The sequence below is a fragment of the Lagenorhynchus albirostris genome, chromosome 11 (genome assembly GCF_949774975.1).
Source record: "Lagenorhynchus albirostris chromosome 11, mLagAlb1.1, whole genome shotgun sequence".
Classification (NCBI taxonomy): domain Eukaryota; kingdom Metazoa; phylum Chordata; class Mammalia; order Artiodactyla; family Delphinidae; genus Lagenorhynchus; species Lagenorhynchus albirostris.
Window position 1 is genome coordinate 79,890,414 of NC_083105.1, and position 23,179 is coordinate 79,913,592.

Here is a 23,179-nt window from a genome sequence, read left to right on the forward strand (position 1 = left end):
TTTGAGAATTTAAATGTGAAATTTGTCTTATTCTGTGCCTCTCCATCACCTCCTTCTATTCACACCCTTTATTCACGAGGAATACATTTGAGCTTATATTACATAATGTAGAGAACAATCTAGAAACTCATTATTGGATTGAATTTTTTTAACAATGAATTTTAAAGTGAACTAATTTGCTCTCACTCGTTGTGATGAGGATAATCTCTCTGTTGGAATGTATGTACAGTAGAGATAAAGAGCACTTAAGCCATGGAGGCTGGTTATTCCATTCTCTTCTATGAATAGTGAATGTTTATAGACCAAGAGAACAATAGGCCGAAAATGTACTTGGGTTTTTCTTACAGACTGTGCATCATCAGACTGTTGACTTGCAATCAAATAGTGACATATGTCAGGAAAGTTTGGATTAATTTGGATTGTTTACAGGAGTTAATACCGTTGGTCCTACTCTTTATACTTGCCCTTTTCCCATGCCCTTTAATGCGATTTCCTGTGTTACAGAGGAAGCACCACTAAGTTATATTTAAGAGTAATTTATTTGTTATTGATTCTTTATTACATTCTCACAAGGTATCTTGAGATGTTAAGATTTTTTTTATATATCTTTTATAATACGGGGCATGCTTGTAAAAAAGTAAAACGTGAGGAAAAAAGAGGAAAGTTAATGATACCCAGCTTTCCCAATAATGACCTCAACAATGAGATGTCTTTTGAGAACAGACATTAAGTAGTGGAGGTCCGCTCCCCCAGGTATGAGGCTTTAAGGGTTGGTTTTGTTTGTTTTTTTGTTTTCATTTTCAGTAGAGGTCACAGCTTTGCCCCAGATTTTCCATTCATAGTCTTCTACATCATTCCCTTGAAACCAGCACCAATCATCGGCTATGTCTCTGGGCCCTGGAAAACAAGTCAAATTCTCAGGTCTGCACAGGGATGAATGTGCAGCCTGACCAGTGGAGGTGACCACCAGTGACAACTTGGTGGAAATGGAGAGGTTGCGTCTTCTCCTTCGGGAGGTGGCTGTGTTCTTCTCTGAGATCTCCCTTCATGCCTGTTCCCAGCCTTGCTCTCGATTAGCCTCCATGCTAGTGTGTATCACAGCCTCCAGCAACACACTCAGTGAAAGAGCAGACAGATGGACAAATGGAGACTGTCAGCCTTAGATCTCTCTTTCATTAAAACGCCCACACAACTCAACAGGGGGAGAGATCGGAAAGTGATTATTTTCTCATTGACATTCTTACCTCATTCCCAAAAGCACTTGGCACAGAAGGAGCTTATGAGAATAAGCATAATACAATAGGGCAGACCAGGAGATGGCAAACTTTTCTCTTTCTTTTGGCAAAGAACCAGACAGAAAATATTTGAGGTTTTGTCATACAGTCTGTCACAACTATTCAACTCCACCAGTGTCGCATAAATTAGCTGACCCCTGCTGTAGAACATTGTACTACCATAGATTCATACGGTTGAACTGAACACGCTTTCAGATTTCTGGAAATTACTTTGCATTTAGCTTATCCAAATAGTACGTTATGGTATTATTGTGTCACATAGATCACTGTGGAATAACTCTTTTAAATTCCAGAATAGCCATTATGAAACCTGGTAAAATAAGCATCGTGTTGTAGTGTACCAAATGGTAAGATAAAATTGAACTTGAGGAATGAAGATTGCATTTAATGGTTAATGGCTTTGTGCCAATATTAATGGTTTTTTTTTTTTTTCTTTTCTTCTGGGCTACATTTTTCTTTTCAGTTTCCATTCTCTGGAAGCTTCACGTTCTCCATCCTTTGTCCTCAATTCATGAGAATTCTCCTCATACTATTACAGGTCCAATCTTTCCAGCTCATTTACAACCCATCCTGTTTGTCCTGCTTTGGAACCCCTGCAATCACTGATAGAAGAGGCCCTGTGATGTCTTGCCATGGTCCATCTGTCTGTGACCACCAGTGCTTTGGGAGGAACCATTGTCTGGGATGTCTCTCTGTCTCAAATTTGGCCAGCCTAGTTGATCCAGGCTCTTCTTACTGCCCTCAGCTGGCTTCTCCACCTGCCACTTTTACCTGTGGTGATAATGTCCTGCTACCGGGTCACAGTTTTCCAAGGCAGTACCTGTAGTCAATTTTGGCCATGCGCTAAAGCTGAGATTTCTGTTTACGTCATTTTTCTGATGAAAGTTGGAAAATGAGCTTACCACTTCATCAAATGTGATATTGGAAAATGGAGAAGTTGAATTTGCACCTTATTTTAAAATGGAACACATTTAAAGAGCCATTGCTACTGCCTCTTCCCACATACTTTTACATCACTGCTTTGCCATACATGATACAAATTGTGGCTTATGTTCTGTCACTCTAATTTCATTTGGTAGTCTACTTTATTTTTTTATTTTTATTTTTTTTTTACTTTGCCCACAAGATGTCTTGTGGAAATTTTATTATGTAGAGTGTAAAATGAATTGTCAGTCCAATAAAAACAACACTTTTTTTAAAAAACAACATGCATAACATTTTCCAATTGCCTTTTTTAATAGTTAGACATTTCAAGCATTATAAGGAAAATAAGGAGAAAAACCCCAGACACTGTAACTTCAGTATATCTCAAATGGAATGTCCCCCAGGTCAATTGAAAAACGCAAGAAAAAATAGCTTCAATTCCGTTTTTCTTTCCTTTAAAAATACATGTTATCTGTACAAGATACGCTACAGTAAACAGTGGAAATCATATTATCCCTTTTATTAAATCAAAATTATTTAATTCATATTGTGGTTAATGCTAGATTTATTTATTCATCTAGTTAATTTGACAAATATTAAGAAAATATTTAAAAGAAAAAAGCAAAAAACACCTTGGAATTAAAAAATAGTTACTACATTTTTATGCGGTTTAATGTTCCACAGTGTTTGTTAAAAGTTATATTGAATTTATTTTTAATATTAAAAATAACAGTATTTATATTTCTGAGAGAATAGAGAAAGGTTTTTTTGTTTTGTTTTTAAAACAAGCTTGGAGGTCTTAGATACACAATTGCAATCGGTAGGTCATGGAGACATGAAAAAACGTCTGCTAAACACACAAACACATTTTTATATTATTACCCCTTTAGAACTCTAGAAATTATACAAACCCTATAAAATGCCCCCTCCCGAGCCCTGTTGGACAGCAATACAATTATCTGTCTCAATTCAGAATTCACATAATTAATTACAATACATAATAGTTCAGTTTTTTAAAAAATGCAATAAAACCAGACAGCCAAGATACAAGAAATTAGAAGTAAAACATTTAATGAATTTACACATTTAAGAATATTTAAATACTGTTTAAAAATTTTTTTAAAGAATTTGTTACAAGCCACCTAAGACTTCCAAGCCACTTTCTGTTGCAACAGAAAAAACTGTAAATAAAAAGACATGCAAACAAAACAAAACAAAAACACACCATGTTGAAATGTCACTGCTCTGCGGCACATTCTGGTGCCCGAATTTGCAGGTATTGCTCCAAAAAGAATCCCAGAGCTTACACATTTGAAGTAACAAACAAAAATAACAAAACAAAAATTATCAGCAATTTTTAGTAACTGATTTTCCCAATTTTTAGAAAAATTCTGTTAATCTAAATATAGTGTTTCACAGAACAAAACAAAGGTTCTTCATCAAAAGGTTTGCACATCTAAAAACCTCTGTTACAAATAGGTTTTGCTCACAATGGTTTCGGGGGCGGCGGGGAAAAGGGGCTGCAGGCCACTGTCCTACTGTTCCTGGCTGTGGGCCTGAGCCTGCCCTAATGTCTGCCCGTAGAACGCGACCTGCTGTCTGTAATACTCCGCCCAGGCCATTGTGTAGTCCGGCGGGGAGCTGGCCTGAGGAGCGGCGCTGGCGGCGTGACTCTGTTTTCTGTAATAGTCTTCCCAGGCCTTGCTGTAGTCGGGCTGGCTGCTCTGCGGCTGGCTCTGCTGGCTTGGAACCTGCTGTGTGGGCTGCTGCCACGCCTGGTAGGTGCTGCCCCAGCCCTGGGTCAGGAAGGCCGGAGGACCACTCACAGGCGCGCTGTGAGGGCTTCCATTCACTTTAGCGGCCATGTTTGGGAAGCACCCTGAGCTCCTCGGAGGAAAGGTGTTCTGATGCGGCGCGGCAGGTGGCTGGCTGAAGGGGCCCTGTGCGAAGGCTCCGGGCGCTCCGAGACTGGCACCGCCCACTTTCTCGTCGATGAGGTGTCTGGCCAGCTCGATCTGCTGAGGAAGCCCCCTGATGGTGAACATCCGCAGGCTGGGGTCCGTGCTGGGAGGCGGGTTCCGCTGAAGCTCCACGTGCGCTCCCGAATGCTGGTTTATGCTTTTGATGTTCTCGCCCCCTTTGCCTATGACGAGGCCGCACTTATCTGCCGGCACTGTGTAGGTTATCTCCTGGATGCCACCAGGGTTTCCCACGCTCCAGTCACCGCGGCCACGGCCTCTTCCTCTGGCTACCGCCAGGCCTCCGAAGCCATCTCTTTCCTGGGCTGTAAGAATAAGCTCGTTGATGACATGTGCTGCGTGCTGGCATCGCTCTGGGGGTCCCATGACCTGTGCAGCTCTCTCTGGACTAATACCATCATCTGGTTTGAACTGAATTCTCACACCGGCATCATTCTGGATCTTTTTGATCATTTCCCCATTTCTTCCTATTACAATCCCAACTGCAAACCTAGGCACAGACACCTCTATACTGCCTCCTCCCATTCGGGAGCTGAAATCACCGCGTACACCTCGAAAATCAGCTTGGTCTTTTTCTCGGATGATCTCTAATACCATTTCTCTTGCTTGCTGTACTTTAAATGGGTCTCCGGTGATGCGCAGAGGCTTGTCCGCTCCCGTGGGCAACGGGCCGTCCTGGATCATGACCATCTTCACGCCTGCCCGCTCCTGCAACTGCTTTATTGTCTCCCCTCCCTTGCCGATGACCAGCCCCACTTTAGACGCAGGGATGAGAATCTCCTGGATCGTGCTGTTGCCGTCTATGTCATTATGAAAGCCAGGTCCATTCCGACAGCAGTCCACAATCTGTCCCAGGAGCCGTTTGGCTTGTTCAATACTTTCTGGGGTTCCGGTAAGTACACAGGGCCTCTCTGGAATCCCAGAACTCTCCGAGGCAATCTGAATTTTGCAACCAGATTCTGCTTGAATCCGTGAAATCTGCTCACCTCCCCGGCCGATAATAAATCCAACCATTTTATCAGGCACTTTGAATTCTTCTGTTATTACTGCCCTTTGATGTACCAAGGCCCCTAACTGGTTACCTACTGCCGGACCCGGTGCAGAGCGTCCACGAAGCCCTCGGCCTTCATCCCCACCGGAGCGCTCTGCCCCTGCACCAGCTCCGCCATTACCGCCCCCGCCGCCGCCGCCACTCGGCTCCCCCGTCGGGCCTCCCGCTCCGCTTGGGGACCCGTAGCCGGACTGGTAGTCTACTTTAAATGCATGACCACCAACTTCAGGTGGGAGCCAGGCCCCTCCATGTAAGAGGCAGCCCAGGTGCGGAGGAGTACTGCCCCAAGTTCCAGATCCAGAGTCCCGAGGCTGGGACGAGGGGAGGCTGCAGAGTGGAGTGATTAGCACGGACCTGAGTCAGGCCAGGCTGTGCCCCTGACCCGTGTGAGCTCACCTTGTTCAGCCCTGTTCTTGCACCGTAGTTATTGTGAGGTTGAACCATGGCAAACCACACTGGACACTCAGCACAGTGGCTGGCATGTGGGAAACATTGAGTACCTGACAGCTGTTTTTGTAGTCCTTGTCACCATCACCATCATCGAGAAATCGTCACAGCTCAAAGTCAGGAGCACGATAAGGCCTCTTGTTTCCATTTTGTAGGAATAACCAGTCTTGAAAAAACGTAACCCAGTTGACTTTTTTTTTTTTTGCGGTATGTGGTACTCTCACTGTTGTGGCCTCTCCCGTTGCGGAGCACAGGCTCCGGATGCACAGGCTCAGCGGCCATGGCTCACGGGCCCAGCTGCTCCGCGGCATGTGGGATCTTCCCGGACCGGGGCACGAACCCGCGTCCCCTGCATCGGCAGGCGGACTCTCAACCACTGCGCCACCAGGGAAGCCCGAGTGCTTTTTTTTTTTTTTTTTTGATTCTGTATATTTCAATTTACAGTCATGCTTTAGATCATCAAAAAATATTTATAACACTGCTGAAGATTGATCCTGCCCTCCCACCTCCCTTTATTCCCCCATCCTAGGTAACAGAGGTTTAAATTCTTGACCTAAGAGCTAAGAGTAGTAACATACTTGCAGGTGTTTAATGTTTAAGCGTATTTTGGAATTTGGAAGTAGATATGTTCAAATATCATATAAGGGCAGAATCCTAACATAAAACTACTCTATCTAGTTCAAAAAATGAATGTTTATCAAGAGAAAGAGAATAGTGACAAATATCACTGACTTCTGTACAAATGAACATTGGAGTTATCACCTAAACCTCCAAACTATAGAAATATGATAGATGTTTTTAAGGGTATTTGAAAGTTTACCAGAATAAGCAAGATACAAGAAAAGATTTGTTTTCTTTTATTGTTGTTCTTAAAACCTGTTACTGTCATTACCAGATTTCTCCATTCCACTCAGTGCTGGGTATTGGAACAAAATAGCCATTGGAGATGCATCTTTTTCTTCAGTGGCTACCTGAAAATCAGAGGCCCTTGTGCGGTCTTCCCAAGGCATTCTTTGTTGTCTATTACTAATATGTCACCTGGGAAGTCATTTTTCCTTGTGCTGCATCTGAACCTAATGCAGATCCTTCTCATGTTCGGTGTAGTACACGGTTCGGTTGCACTGCTCTGCTTGGCTTTTGATCTGGGCCTGGCAGGAGTTTTTTCACATCCTTAAATAATTTGTTTTATTCCTTGCCTTCACACGGCAATTACATTTTCACAAGTCACACTCTTTAATAAGAAAATGACTTACCTACCCCTCTGATGTTTATACCTTAGCTGGAAGACTAACTGAATTTATTAATGGAAGAATTTTAGATAGTTGCATAATGGAAAAAAGGAATTTTCAGACATCAGTAACAGCTTTATTTATTTTTCTTGATTGTATGCTTTATGATTCTCAGCAAGATTTTATAGTCTGTATTATTATTTGCTTTTACTCAGAATAATTGTCACCTTTTGAGTGATAAGCTTAATTTTAACACATTTTACTATTTCTTTTAATTTAATGATTTATACACTCATAAAAGCAACTCATTACCACTTAGCCTTGCAATGCTTCTGATTGTTTTAAACTCTTAAAAAGACATTTTTGTAACTCCTGAAGGCATTCTGTCATTATTTCCATTGAGAATGTGACATTTCTATTTAAAGGAGCACACCCTTTCCATATTGTTTGAAGAAAACCATGAAATACGTAATTAGGATGCCCAAGACTAAAAGCAGCTAAAACAAGTTCCTCTAAACAGAAAACCCAATGGAAATGCTTATTGTATTGGAAAATACAAAGGAGACTGAAGTGATTGATTGCCAGATTCTCTAGGTGGTTCACTCTAAGTACAAAGCCCAAGGAGCCTATAAAGGAGTGATAAATGCAACATGGGGAGAATCAATCCCCTCATTAAAAAAGAAAACAAAACTAAACTAAAATGCCTTACTTTTACACATGCTTTGCCTAAAGAGGCAGCATGGAGTATTAGAAAGAAAACGAGTTTGTCATACAAGCGTTAACGTTTCTATATTTACATTATTACACATCAAAATGTTGACAATAGGGTCTTCAAACTTTTTTCTCACCTAAAATATAATCAGAATAAATGAAATAATATATATGGTACATGGGGTTGTTCAGGAAGGCAAGTGCTGTATAAATGCACTTGAAACACATGGTGTTTCAAGTCAACATTCTGAAATTTAACTCCTGAACTTACCCGTTCATTGTTTCCCTGACCATGATTTCCCACCTTTGTGCATCCTACTAGTTGCCCAAGCCAAAATTCTTGGGGTTTTCTTGTTGCCTCTCTGTCTTGCTCATTAATATTACATTCAACCCATCAATAAATCCTGTCAACTTTTGTTTCAAAATATGTCTAGAATCTGACCACTTCTCAGTGCCTTCACTGCTATCACCCTGGTCCAAGCCATTCTCTCTCACCTAGATTATTGCCATAGCCTCCAACTAGTTGGCCTGCTTCTACCCTAGTGCCAGTGGTCAAGAATATTCTCAGTACAGTGACTACCATGATTCTTAAAAATGTAAATCAGATCCTGTCTTTCTCGTACTTAAAATTTTTCAGTGGCTCCTTATTTCTCACAAGTAAAAGTCATAACTTCTATAATGGCTGAAAAGGTTTGACATGCTCTGTCCCCATTATTTTTCTGGTTTCTTCTTGAATTCATTTCTTCCTATGAAACGAATACTGTGGCTGACTCCTTCATCTCTTGCAAGTCTTTGCTTAATTGCCACCTTCTCAATGAGGCGTACTCTGTCCACCATGTTTAGAATTGCAACCCTCTTCTTGTCCACCCACCTTATATTGCAGATACCCCTCACCAGACTATCTTTTTTTTCCCTCTCTGGAAAGGCAACGTTTTGTGTGTGTGTGTCTGTTTTGCTAACTGATGTATGCCAAAGAGCCTAGAATAGTGTCCGGAAAATACAGAGAAGATGGAAGTTATCGATTGCTATATGCTTTAAGTGATTGCCTGTAAGCACAATGCCCAAAGAGACTAAAAAGAGAAGGCAATAATACATATTTGTTGAATGAATGAGCAATCAGTGACAGTGTTTTACCAAGGGCCTCATTGCTAAGGTTGGAAAAGTTACCAAGAATACTTTGAGGAAGCAAACTGTTACGGGGAGTGTCCTGTAGTATCCTTGATGCTCCTGTACTTTGTGTGTCTCATAGGCAGAGGCCAGGAATCTGAGTAGCATGACCAGTTGCAGTCAGCAGCCACATTTATAGCTGCGTGTTGGAAATAGAAACTGGTCTTAAAAGCTGACAAGGTATTTAGAGACAAGCAGAATAAATTTGTAAGTGCAGGAAGGTGCATTTAGAAAGGAAAAGCCTACAGGAAATGGTAACGTATTTGATATTTAATTTATTGATCATTCATTTGTTCCAAAAAATATGCTGAGGGTTTCCCTGGTGGCGCAGTGGTTGAGAGTCCGCCTGCTGATGCAGGGGACGCGGGTTCGTGCCCCGGTCCGGGAAGATCCCAGATGCCACGGGGTGGCTGGGCCCGTGGGCCATGGCCGCTGGGCCTGCGCGTCTGGAGCCTGTGCTCTGCAGCGGGAGAGACCACAACAGTGAGAGGCCCTCATACAGCAAAAAAAAAAAAAAAATATATATATATATATATATATAAAAAATAGAAGAATAGAATATAGATAGAATATAGAATAGAATATATATATATATATATATGCTGAGTATGGAGAATAAAAATAGAAGTAAACCCAGTAGCTACCTTGAAGAGCTTGGTTTTCTCCACTTTCAGTCCATCCCCCCAGCTCTGAGAGAATGATCCTTCTAAACACAGATATGCCTCTCACCTGCCAAGAAACTTTCCTGCGCTTAGGACTTGTCCTGGCGGGAGCCAAGACTATGCTGATGGATGGCTTGATAAAGTTCTCTAAATGTATATATAGTGATTTTTTACATGGAAATCATCTATTCTACATCTACGAAGGATGAGCGACAGAAAATGTATTTCAACTGTAGCATGAAGGCTATGAAAGAGATGTAGGGAATATTTGGCAGACAGTGAGATGATTTGGGGGACAGGTTATAGAAGCTCCTAAGATGGAAACTTTTCTTTTTAACTTCATTCTGCTTGAGCAGTTTATACCAGCATTTCTCAAAATAGGTTCTAGCATCATATACGTCATTAAGTAAGGTTACTCTAAATAAAGATCCTGCATTTCAGAAGCACTAGGTTTAGAGAAGTTAAATATATTTTTCTTTACTGAGGGACTTCACAAAACCTTTACTGTGCTCTAAGCAGCCTTTTGAGTTTTTTTTTTTTAATTATTATTGGAGTAAAATTACTTTACGGTGTTGTGTTAGTTTCTGCTGTATAATGAAGTGAATCAGCTATATGTATACCTATATCCCCTCCCTCTTGGACCTCCCTCCCACCCCACCGCCATCCCACCCATCTAGGTCATCACAGAACACCGAGCTGAGCTCCCTGTGCTACACAGCAGGTTCCCACTAGCTATCTATTTTACTCATGGTAGTGTATTTATGTCAAACCTAATCTCACAATTTGTCCCACCCTCCCCTTCCCCACCATGTCCACATGTCTGTTCTCTACGTCTGCATCTCTATTCCTGTCCTACAAATAGGTTCATCTGTACCATTTTTCCAGATTCCACATATATGAGTTAATACATAGTATTTGTTTTTGTCTTTCTGGCTTATTTCACTCTGTATGACAGTCTCTAGATCCATCCACATCTCTACAAATGACCAATTCCATTCCTTTTTATGGCTGAGTAATATTCCATTGTATATATGTACCACATCTTCTTTATCCATTCATCTATCTTTGGACATTTAGGTTGTTTCCATGTCCTAGCTATTGAGTTTTTAAATGGGGTATATAGTAAGTGGCATTTCTCAAATTTATTTGAATTTGGAAACTTTTTTAGGGCCTTCTTGCAGGATCAGTGTTATGATAGCATGTTTTGGGAAGTATTGACTTGGAGATATCAGGGCTGGTGGCTAAGTGAATTTTGAAAGTCCATTCTTGAGCAGTGTTTAAACACTTTCTTGCTGCCATATATGTACCTTCAAAAACAATAGCCACCACCACAGCATCAACAAAATAATTGTCATATTATTATCCCTATAGCAATACCACCTGAAAAAGTGAGAGGTACAGCCTTGGACCAGATTCCTGGAGCCTTGGTTTTCATCAGATTGAGGCTGTAATTAGAAATTTGGATGTGGGTATTTGATGCAATGACTGTGACTGCTAAGGTTCATGATGGGATGAGGATACTGCATGGCCATCCATCAAATGCCATAGGTTGGGGAAGTGAGTATTACCTTGAGTAACTGATTCATCCCTATATGAAGTGACAGTTTTCCAAGTGAAACCAAAGTGACATGGCATGTATCTCTGCACATGTAGTACTCCCTGTAACTGGAGAGAGCTAAAAATTGTATCTTTATTTGCTTCACTGTTGATTTAAAAAGAAGGTGCTTGACAGAGTACCTCTATGCCTTACCTGAGTCAAAAGCGAGCTGTCCTTCCCACAGAACATAGGTCCTTTCATGGAAACTTCTTGTAGGAAGGCTGGAGGACAGAGAAAAGACTTCCTGGAGCTTCATGATAAGCTAGTGTGTGACTGTTTGATAATAAATGGTTGTACTTTTGGCAGAATTTCATGTAAAGCCTGCTGTCATTTTTGTGTCCTGTCTGGCTCTGATTGCCAGAGGCCAGCAGTATTTACAGAAGGACGGCAACTTTCGATGGCCAAATTGGCCTAGTCAGTTTGTGACCCAGCCCCCTGGCATTTGGTATTAAAAAGCGATTAAATGGGAAGAACATTTATTAACATCGGCCTCCCTGGCATTGCCTTGAAAACTGTCTCCATTCCAAGGCACCACAATCCCTTTTGATGTGGGTGACTTTGGCCAGTGAACTGAACTGAAAACTCTAGTTTTCTGCCTGTTACAGATTTGGGTGCTCGCTCGGACAGTGTCTTTGCTTGGGGAATAAGTCAATGCCAAGGCTTGTTGGAGAAACACTTTCACCCTTTGTTTTTCTGTCTAGAAGATTTTTTTTCTTTTACCTTGTAAGACTGTCCCAAGGGAAAAATGACTCTCAATTAGTGATACATGGTCAAATTCTTGCTTTTATGTCAAGCCTTACATAGATCATATTATGCTGCTTCTCTCTTAGCTTACATGTTAGAGATTTATGCTGTTGTTGTTTGGTGGAAAGCAGGCCTAATGAAAAAATGATAATAGGTGTTGGAATGTCTGAATTTGGAAAATTACAAGTATTTGATACTATTTTAAAACTTAGAGCCTTTGTCTCCATCCTTTGTTACATTCATTAGTCCATTAAATTTGCCCTTTTAGGCTGTGGTAGTTAGTCTGTTCAGTTAAAGGGAAGGGAAAATGCACAGTTAAAGGGAAGGGAAGAGCATTACTTAATCACGTCAGTTACTTGTAAAAAAGAGCTTTTAACAACTTTGATAAAAAAAGATGATCCACTAGGCTTTTATCACCATATGTTTCAGAAGCAGGAAAATGGGTCTTATCCAATGAGATCCAACCTATTTTGATTATAGAAGATATTTTAATTTTGGATGAGCACATTGATGGAAAACAGGAATCAAATCCATTATTCATAGCAGTTACTTCAGAAGCTCAATTGGACAAGTAAAAATCCCTGTTTTTAGCTGTTAAGAGAGAAGCTTACTAAATTTATTATTACTTTCGTATCTTGTAACCTTGAAGTAAGCCAAACATCTCTCTGTAATTTGTTTGATAAAGTAGGATGAATTATAGTCTTTAAGAAATGCTGCTCTAAAATATTTTCATCTTTACTGTGTGAAACTGTGTGGGATTTTTGTGGTTCCTTCTCCTTATTCATTTTAGATTACAGAGGGAAGGGACTGTCCTCTGTGTGACAATCCCAAGTGGGTAGATGAACCATACTTCTGAGTGAGTGTGACTCATGGTGTGAAAAAGTAAATATCTTGTCTCTTTCTTAACAGAAAATAAGTCTATAGCATCCTGCTTTGGAAGGTTTTGGCAAAGGGACATCTTAGAAATATTTAAGCGGTAGTCATAGGTAGAAGACCACTTCTGCCAAGTGTGTGTATTTTCACAGGAACAAAACTATTTATGAAAATGCATCTAATTTATCCTCTGCCTCTTGTTTCCTCATCATCAAAGCTAAATTCACACATGACTTCACTTGCATGTTTAAATCCATCCTGGTTCTTAACTGAATTCTTACAGAGGGAAAAAATTGGTTAATTGCAGCAGCCTCCCTCCCACCTAAGGTCACTTTATTAAGGTATAGTTCTTTTTTTTTTAAGATTTTTTTTAATGTGGACCACTTTTAAAGTCTTTATTGAATTTGCTACAATACTGCTTCTGTTTTATGTTTTGGTATTTTGGCCACGAGGCATGTGGTATCTTAGCTCCCCGACCAGGGATCGAACCCACACCCCCTGCACTGGAGGGCAGTCTTAACCACTGCACCACCAGGGAAGTCCCAAGTTATAGTTTTTAACCAGGGATTCGGCTGCATTACCTGTGTCATCTTTGTTTCACTAGCCAGAGCTGGAAGCGGGGAGTATGATGGAAGACCTGGACTGCTAGGTGGTGGCCTTTTCCCCTCTCTGCTCTGGACAGGCTCTGGGCACAAGACTGAACTTCTGCTGACACAGGACCCCTGTCCAGTGTACTACTGATTCTTCTCTGGGCAGGGCCTCCCCTGAAGGCAGAGGTATCTAATGGGGGTTCTGATGCCTCCCCTCAGCTCCTCCTTTCTCCTGAGTCCACCCAGATAGCTTTGGTCTCAACACAAATGAACACATAGCTCTTAGAGCTACACTACTGTTTTGATTTTCCAAATCCACCCTCCTGAGTGAATACCTGATATAAATATGAATATCACAGATGCTACAAAAGTAAGTGTTATCAGAGAAAGACAAATATTGTATGATTTCTCTTATATGTGGAATCTAAAAATATAACATACTAGTGGTTACCAGTGGGGAGAGGGAAGAGGGAGGGGCTATCGAGAGGTAGGGGGCTAAGAAGTACAAACTTTTATGTATAAAATAAGCTACAAGGATATACTGTACAACACAGTCAATATTTTATAACTAAATGGAGCGTAACCTTTCAAAATTATGAATCACTATGCTGTATACCTGTAACTTATATAATACTGACCAGCAACTATACTTCAATTAAAAAATAAATTTAAAGTTTTTTAAAGGTTAAAAAAAAAGGAACGAGTAAGTGGTTATCACAGTATTACATTCCTGCAAGATTTAGACATAAACAGTTGAATATTAAAAATGGATGTTAGAGCAATAAGCTCCAGAGCATGTGTAGATTTAAAATTTAGAAGGCTTTTGTCCACTCAGCTTATTCATTACGCCATTGTGGTCACTAGAATATGAATGTTCTGTTATTTTCCTTAATAAGAGGGTGATTTCATCACAGTATTTGATTTCTTATGTCAAAAATAATCATTATCCCCCCTCAAGTCTTCTTAAATATAATTTTGACTTACAATTCAGTAACTAAGATCAAATAAATTATGTCTTCCCCTGTTGTGGCTGTGGACATGGACATGTCCTCTCTTCCAGAGGCTGGTTGTCAGAGTGAGTAGGTGGGCCACCTGCAACCATTTATTGAAACAGAGTAATTGACAAAGAACACACGTTCCATGCAGCATATCCTGCTGTATCCCTGCAGATTGTAGAATACTCGTGTCGGCGTTTATCTGTCAAAGGGACTCAGGGGTGAGATTTCTGGTCTAGCTCAGCAGTGCCTTACTCGGTACCCTCCAAATTGCTGGGTCTTATCTGCTCTGTGGGTTTCTGCTACAAAACTAAGAGGCAGCAAAGGGCTGAAATCAGCCTCCCCACGCACACAGTTGACCTTGCCTTGGGATCTCAAAGCCACATGGACTGTGGGGAAAGGACAGGCGTTGGGGTGAATCAGACCTCAGTTTGAAACCCTTGTTTCTCACTAGTTGGATCAACTTAGGTAAGTGTCTTAAGCCCTCTGAGCTTCAATTTCCTCATCTATAAACTGGGGATAATTACCTACATTGTAATATTATCATGAAATGTCAGTGGGACAGTCTCAGTCAAATGTCTGGCATATGGTATGTGCTTGAGAGATGCTTGTTTTTCCTTTACTCTCTAGCATTTGCAGCTTACCAGGTGACTTTTATTTCCCCCTCTGCATGAGTCTCTCCCATAGCACGTGTGTAATAATTTACACGTTGAACATGACCTTAGAAGAGATCTTGTCTTGCCCCTACCTTTCATCTCTCTAGTCTTCCTCACTTTTTTTTTTTAAATACATGTTTCTAGTGCTTTTTCCATTTTTGTTCAGAACCACAGAGAGAGAGGAAGAAAGTTCATTCTCTACTTCTCCCATGTCTCCATAAATTCCTGTAATAATTTCATTCTAATCAGGAAAAGTTTTATTGAACAACATTTTTCTAATTTACTTAATTCCCTTAACTCCTTACTAGTACTTGATTATTAAAATGAATGGTGACATTCACAGAAAAATAGACAAAATGAAAAGGCAGAGGACTTTGTACCAGATGAAGGAACAAGATAAAACCCCAGAAAAACAACTAAATGAAGTGGAGGTAGACAAGCTTCCAGAAAAAGAATTCAGAATAATGATAGTGAAGATGATCCAGGACCTTGGAAGAAAAATGGAGGCAAAGATCGAGAAGATGCAAGAAATGTTTAACAAAGACCTAGAAGAATTAAAGAACAAACAAACAGAGATGAACAATACAATAACTGAAATGAAAAATACACTTGAAGGAATCAATAGCAGAATAACTGAGGCAGAAGAACGGATAAGTGACCTGGAAGACAGAATGGTGGAATCCACTGCTGTGGAACAGAATAAAGGAAAAGGAATGAAAAGAAATGAAGACAGCCTAAGAGACCTCTGGGACAACATTAAACACAACAACATTCACATTATAGGGTTCCCAGAAGGAGAAGAGAGAGAGAAAGGACCAGAGAAAATATTTGAAGAGATTACAGTCAAAAACTTACCTAACATGAGAAAGGAAAGAGCCACCCAAGTCCAGGAAGTGCAGAGAGTCCCAGGCAGGATAAACCCAAGGAGAAACACGCCGAGACATGTAGTAATCAAACTGACAAAAATTATAGACAAAGAAAAATTATTGAAAGCAACAAGGGAAAAACGACAAATAACAAACAAGGGAACTCCCATAAGGTTAACAGCTGATTTCTCAGCAGAAAATATACAAGCCAGAAGGGAGTGGCAAGATATATTTAAAGTGATGAAAGGGAAGAAACTACAACCAAGATTACTCTACCTGGCAAGGATCTCATTCAGATTCGACGGAGAAATCAAAAGATTTACAGACAAGCAAAAGCTAAGAGAATTCAGCACCACCAAACCAGCGCTACAACAAATGCTAAAGGAACTTCTCTAAGTGGGAAACACAAGAGAAGAAAAGAACCTACAAAAACAAACCCATAACAATTAAGAAAATGATAATAGGAACATACATATCAATAATTACCTTAAACGTGAATGGATTAAATGCTCAACCAAAAGACACAGGCTCACTGAATGGATACAAAAACAAGACCCATATGTATGCTGTTTACAAGAGACCCACTTCAGACCTAGGGACACATACAGACTGAAAGTGAGGGGATGGAAAAAGATATTCCATGCAAATGGAAATCAAAAGAAAGCTGGAGTAGCAATACTCATATCAGATAAAATAGACTTTAAAATAAAGAATGTTACAAGAGACAAGGAAGGACACTACATAATGATAGAGGGATCAATCCAAGAAGAAGGTATAACAATTACAAATATATATGCACCCAACGTAGGAGCACCTCAATACATATGGCAACTGCTAACAGCTATAAAAGTGGAAATTGATAGTAACACAATAATAGTGGGGGACTTTAACACCTCACTTACACCAATGGACAGATCATCCAGACAGAAAATTGGTAAGGAAACACAGCTTTAAATGATACAATAGACCAGATAGATTTAATTGATATTTGTAGGACATTCCATCCAAAAACAGCAGATTACACTTTCATCTCAAGTGCACACGGAACATTCTCCAGGATAGATCACATCTTGGGTTACAAATCAAGCCTTGGTAAATTTAAGAAAATTGAAATCATATCAACATCTTTTCCGACCACAACGCTATGAGATTAGAGATCAATTACAGGGAAAAAACGTAAAATAAATGGTGTTTTTTGCACTAGACTGATATTTTCCAATCTTGCCTCCTCTAAAGTGCCTTTTAAAAGATTTTTGCTTTTATTTTTCTTTAAACATTTAAAACACACCCTAAATGTGACACATATTTCCAAATAAAGTTATGAAATAGTTCATTCTCACTTGAGTAAAACAATATGAGAGCTTCCCTCTTCACCTGGTTTGATCCTGAAACAACATAATTGTGTGCTCTTGTGAAGATAAGAAGTTTCAATCCCAGAATCTATTGTTGGCAGGAAGATTTAGACTATTGATTAAAAACAAATCAAACAAAAAACTCTGCAAAGAAATGAAGTCCACAACCAAGGACCAGAAATCCAAAGTGTCGTTTTATGAATGCTCTTATTTTAATCTCCCTTCGGCTCTGTGTTCATTAGTGCATCTGGCAAAGCTCCTCAGTGAAGAAAGCTTGGCGTGGGAAAAGCAGTGTTTAAATTGGCTCAGAGAAGATAGAGTGTACAAATCTACTTTTGTCTCCGAGGAGGTATAATTTCTTCATTCATTTCCCCTTTAAAAATTTTTTCCATGTGCACTTATGAGTAAATTTTAGGGCACATGAAAATGAGGAAGTGATATCACCAGCTTGAACCAAGGAGTGTGTGGGTTGGCAGCCATGCTTTTGAGATCCTGAACCAAAGCTATTTTCTCTCCCAACTTGGCTTATTTCATTGATTTCAGACCAGGGAAGAAAAAAGCGGCAAGTGGTACCTTTCCACGCTTACGTGTGAGATGCGAATTGTGTTTATGTCATGGGTGGACTGTCCTTCAGCCTCTCGTAGTGTGGCACTGTGGCCACTGGGCCTAACTTAGGGTCCCGGTTGACTATATAATCATCAAGGAATTTGGCACTTGCGACTGAGGCTCTGAGAATCAGCTTTCAAGTTTTCTTCTTCTCTCTACCCTTGAGACCATCCCAAGATTCCTCTTGCCTCCTGCGTTACTGAAATGGAGTTCAGATTCTAGATCTTGTTGGAATCATTAAGAAGTGGTCTGTTGCATTTCATATTGTAAGAGCAGTAAAAATTCAAAACTTTCTCCTCTCCAACTGCTGAGAGATTGGTCTCAATATCATTTGCCAGATAAAAGCTCTCTTAGATTGGTATTTGTCTTTACTGTTTTTATACAACATTTAGAATTTTCTATAATTTCAGTGGCCTCAAAAAAGGGTGGTTCACCCAAGGGCTGAAACTTAATGGAAATACAACAATGCAAGGATGGGACCAAGTCAGGAGTGGTCTGGAGCCAGCTCCTAATAGCTCACAAAAGCCAGTGTTCTGACCCTTCTTTAGAATCCACATCTCTGCTTCCATCTGCACCGCATGCTCTTCCACTGTGGTCTATTAGTCAGAGCCCTGGCAGGATACACAGTGCACGGCCCATGGGGTGACTGAAGAGTTTATGAAGGGACCTTTGCAGTGATGTGGGCAGAGTGGAGCTAACATGCCAAGGGACACCTACCAGGTGGCCTGAAGGGTCAGAGGAGGGAACTGTCACCAACACCAGGTGAGAGCTGTGACCATGGAGAGGATCCCCAGACAGGAGCTGTGCCTGGAGACAGGCAAACTGAGCCACTGTCAGACAGATGTGAAGCAGGGAGGGGCTGTAAAATTCAAAGGAAAATATAGACAATAGTGAAGGTCAAGTAGACAGGAAGGCAACCCGGGGGGGGGGGGGAAAGAAGTTCAAGGTACATTTGTGCAGAGCTTAGACAGAATCCCATTGGCCTAAACAGCCAAGCTCTTTCTCTCTCTCTCTACTTCTGGCTTGCCCCTTCCCATGCTGGTCTTGAGTTAGTGTTCTGAGACCAGTTCTCCATCCATTTCATGCAGTCTGTATTATCATCATTTGGGAGCATCTAAGGGCTTGTGTAGGTTCAGAGCTCATGATGTTTTAAATAAACCTGAGCCTCTGATTTGCTCAAGTGGAGACTTACCGATGCATTTCCTCTGGACAGTAATAGGGGTTTGGGGCTTCAAAAAATTCTTAAAATATACAGAAGCAGCACAGGGAGAGCCCAGGTTCCGTTCCGCAGGAAGGAGACCTGAAGTCCTGTGCAGCCTTGAGGAAAGTTTCTCACAGAAATAACACAGTACAACTGCTGATTTGCAGTTGCAGCTATTGTGAAGAACCCAAAGGTCTCAGGCATTTGAGTTTACAGCAAGGAAAATAATATTCAGCTCCACAGAATTGTTGTGAAGATTAAATAGAATTTTTTAAGCTGGCATAAGTTTGGGTTGCCTGCTACAGGGTGGCAATTTGGGAGTCACTTAGCAAGTGAATGAGCCTAGCTCACTGCCCGGCACCCCCAGCTGAGTAACTGGGATTCAGAACAAGAGATGAGGCAGTACTGTGCAGTCAGATAAAGCAATGGGGATTTAAATTGATTAAATAACTTGCCTTCCTCAGTTAAAAGTAATTTCCATCATAATAATAACAGTGATAAATTATTGACTATTTTAATACATTGAAATATTCACAAAATTAAAATTGAACTTCAATAATGTGAAAGATGTCACTTTTCCTAAGCAGAAATGTCCCACGACCTTGCGAGACCAAGTAGTAGTTAGTAGCAATGAATGCAATTAGAGAGACATAGAAGGTATGCATGTATCCTGATTAAAAGTACCTCACTGCTGTCGGTCAGCTCTGTCAGACCCTTGTGAGGTACTTTGGATGTTCAAGGACTTCTCACCCCAAATTAACACTGCAAACACTGTGTTTCAGACGGTTACCAAAAGTACAAGTTTTCCTTAGTGAGAAGTCTCTAAAATGAACCTCAGTGATGTATATGCAACTTCCATCACTAATCTTTCTTATTGCAACACAGTTTGCTGAATGCCAGTTATGTATGTGCCAGGTATCTGGATAAATCTAAGTGAGACGGTGACTCCCATCAAGGAAGGCATAGTCTAGTGGAGGAAGTAGACCCAAAAACAGATGAGAAAAGAGGGCCTGGGAAGTATGCAGCCCTGCCAGTTGTCAGCTTGGAAATGCCTTACTCCCAGGGCTGAAGAGGGAGCTCTACTGTCATCAGCTTCCCTGAAATTGACAAATTAGATGCAGACAGCTAGAGTCTAGAGCTGCCAAATACATCCTTAGGATTGAAATATAACCGTGCTCTACGCAGAACTGTAAGAACATGCTGAATGCGCTGTATTCTTTATCTGAAACCTGTTTAGAGGTGAGAGAAAATATGATGATGGGAATGATGGTAATAATTACTATAATGAGGCCTGTTCTCTGCTGTTCTGGAAGGAAGCAGGCTGCAGTAGATGTTGTCTGGGTTGAATGGGACAGGGAGGCATCCTCTTCTCATGACCACTCATCCACACACTGCTGGCCATGTGCACATGCATGTATGTGTGTATGTGTGTGTGTATCTGTCTGTGTGCTTGTGTATGTGTCCTCACCTATGACTTGTTCTTTGAAAAGGAAGCCGGGAGTAGGAAGGGGATGGGATAAACCAGAAGCGACCAGGCTAGACTCAGATTCTGGAGCTGGTGCTCCTCTGAGGTAATTTATGTTTCTGAGAAGCTCACTGCTTTTCCATTAGCGGCTCTCAGATGCGTGACTGTGCTGATGGTGGCCGCATGATTCTCTGGGCGCCCTAAGAGGTATGTTAAGGGATTTTTCTCTCTTTGCAGCTCAGGGGAATGATTTTCTGTATCCTCCCGAGCCAGGAAAAAAGTCAAGACTAACACCTATCAGAGTGAATCTATCACACATTTTTCCTACAGATACAATAGGTATCAGTAACCTCTTTTTTTGTTTTTGATCATCAAATTAAAACTCAGAGAAGTAAATTAATTTGTCTGAAGTTGCACAGGTAATCAGACAAATAATGTGTATTATTATTATTGGCTGCATTATTAGCTGTTTTAATTCTCATGTCTTTTCACCCCCTAGTGTATTTGGAATCAATTTCCATTTGCCTCTTTTCCTAGAAATGAATGCACTCTGTGTACTTTGGAAAATGCCACGCATTTTCTCTTTTTCCCACACTCTTATTTTGTTTGCGTTTCATCTGTATCTGTTAGGGTGAAATAAGCTATAAATTATTTAGCCAACTTTGTCACATCTGTGATCCACAGGACACAAAATTGGATTCTCTCCCAGTCTTTCTCATTCTAGGAAATTCAGCCATGTTCATGACATATTTTTTCCCTAACTTACAACTTTCTGCTTGGCTGATCAACTTGCAGTTTAAATAATATATTCTTGAATATTTTCTATCTCTCTTGACTGAATGGGGAGGAGAGAAGATTATCATCAGTTTAATTTGAGACTCAAGAATTTTTTTCATGAATGTTATTTTTCTTGAGATAAATAGTGAAACTTCATTGAGTTTGGGCACTGTGCCACTGTCTTCAGTTGAATGTTTTGAAAACAAAGTAAAACACCGCATAAGACAGCCCCTCTGGTAGCAATGTGGAGTGGTAGGCTCTAAGCTCACAACTCCAATGACGTGGACTTTCTCTCTGATCAAGAAACCTTTGTGTTGATCCACAACACAAGCTGTGAGCTTCACTTACCTCATTTAATAGTTGACACAGGGAAGGGCTAATTTCATTCCTGCTCAAGGTGACTAATGGTAGCAGGGCCACAACTGGAACATGGACATCAGCTGCTGGACACTGACTTGCTTTTCTTTCTATGCGTGTGGGACCCTTTACTCCATCCTTGTTGCCTGTAGGTAAAAGTCAACTCCACACAGAGCACACAACACCCTGATGGTTTGTCACCTGCCAACATGTCCAGGGTTATTCCCTGCTTTGTACATTCTGTATCTTCTGCCCGAATGCGCCTCACTGTGACCCCCTCCCCCTCCCCAAGCCCACCACATCTACCTTGTGAGCATTCATTCAATTTTCAACCCCAGATTGTCCCCCCTCCACCAGGAAGCCCTCTCGGTCCTCTCCCCTTCTCACACCCAGTTTTCTGTCTCACATGGAACATTTATTCATTTATTGATTTATTCAACAAATATTTCTAAACACTAAGTGCCAGGCACTGAGCTGAGCACAAACCACGCGCCACTGAACACAACTGAGCAGCTCCTGTCCTCATGGAGCTTACAGTCTGCTGGAGACGTTAATTAAAGACAGTGAGCACACAGATAAATACGTAATCACAACTGGGATGAGGGCCAGGAAGGGAATAAAGGCCGTGCCTGGAGCCTGCAGCCCCATCTCCGCACCTCCAGCAGCGGCGGCAGCTCTCGGGACCGCCTGCTGCAGGGGCTCCGGGACTGGGGAGGGAGGAGCCCGAGGGCGCCTCTGTGCTCCCCGGACACCGGCTCCTCCCAACCTACTGGCTCCCCAGCTCGGGCTTCTGCTGAGTAAAGGCCGGAAACATACGACACCACAGTGAGGAAGGGCCTTCGGTCAGGCAGCAAGGGGTGACACTGGGGATGTGAAGGCGACGCCTCTTTCAGATCCGCAGTGAGGGCTGATCTCCAATAACCGCAATGAGGTGGGGAGGCGCCTCACGGGGTAAAACACGATCCAGGGACCTGGATGGTGACCTGGTCAGAATTCTCTTAACCCTTGCCCTTGCCTCCATGCTTAGGATTAATTAATAGGGGGTATTACATTCTCTTTACAAATCTTTAAATTCTTGGACTGAAATATACCCTGTAAACTGAAAGAAAAATCTAAATTACAAAGATAGCTTGCAGTTTTTAAATATAAGGAACTTGTTACTTCTCACCTGTTTTATTCCTTCAATTTAAGTGGGTCATAGAAAATACAACATTATTGTATCCATTTGAGTTGAAGGCTTGTTATGCAAAATTTTTTCTTCTTCTTTCATCTTTTAATTCTAAAGAGTGTGGTTACTCTAGGTAAAAAATGAGATCATTACTTACGTTCCCTTACTTTTAAAGGAAATTGTCCAAATCACATTTGTTCATATGGAATTGCTCCTAGAAACTTTGTTATTCAATATTTTGTAGTCAGCAAAACAAAGATTTTAATAAAATCCAGGTGACAACTGTCTCAAGATGTTTGAAATCTTTTACTTTGTCTACTTAAAATATTAGTAGTTGTATTAGGGAATCTTATATATGTTTTAGAAATTCTTTTGTTTAGTCTTTCACAATTATTAAAAGTAATAGGCTATTTTAAAATGTTTATAAGAAAAAATTTAAAACTGTAACATGGAAAGTTCTATTTGGC

General features: G+C 40.9%; 1 protein-coding gene and 1 pseudogene across 6 annotated transcripts in view; one reads left to right on the forward strand and one right to left on the reverse strand.

Annotated features, from left to right (window-relative positions):
* TMTC1 (transmembrane O-mannosyltransferase targeting cadherins 1) overlaps positions 1-23,179 on the forward strand; it is a 264,710-nt gene that overhangs the window by 149,678 nt on the left and 91,853 nt on the right. The window lies entirely within an intron of this gene.
* LOC132529734 (far upstream element-binding protein 3-like) lies at positions 2,423-5,383 on the reverse strand (annotated as a pseudogene).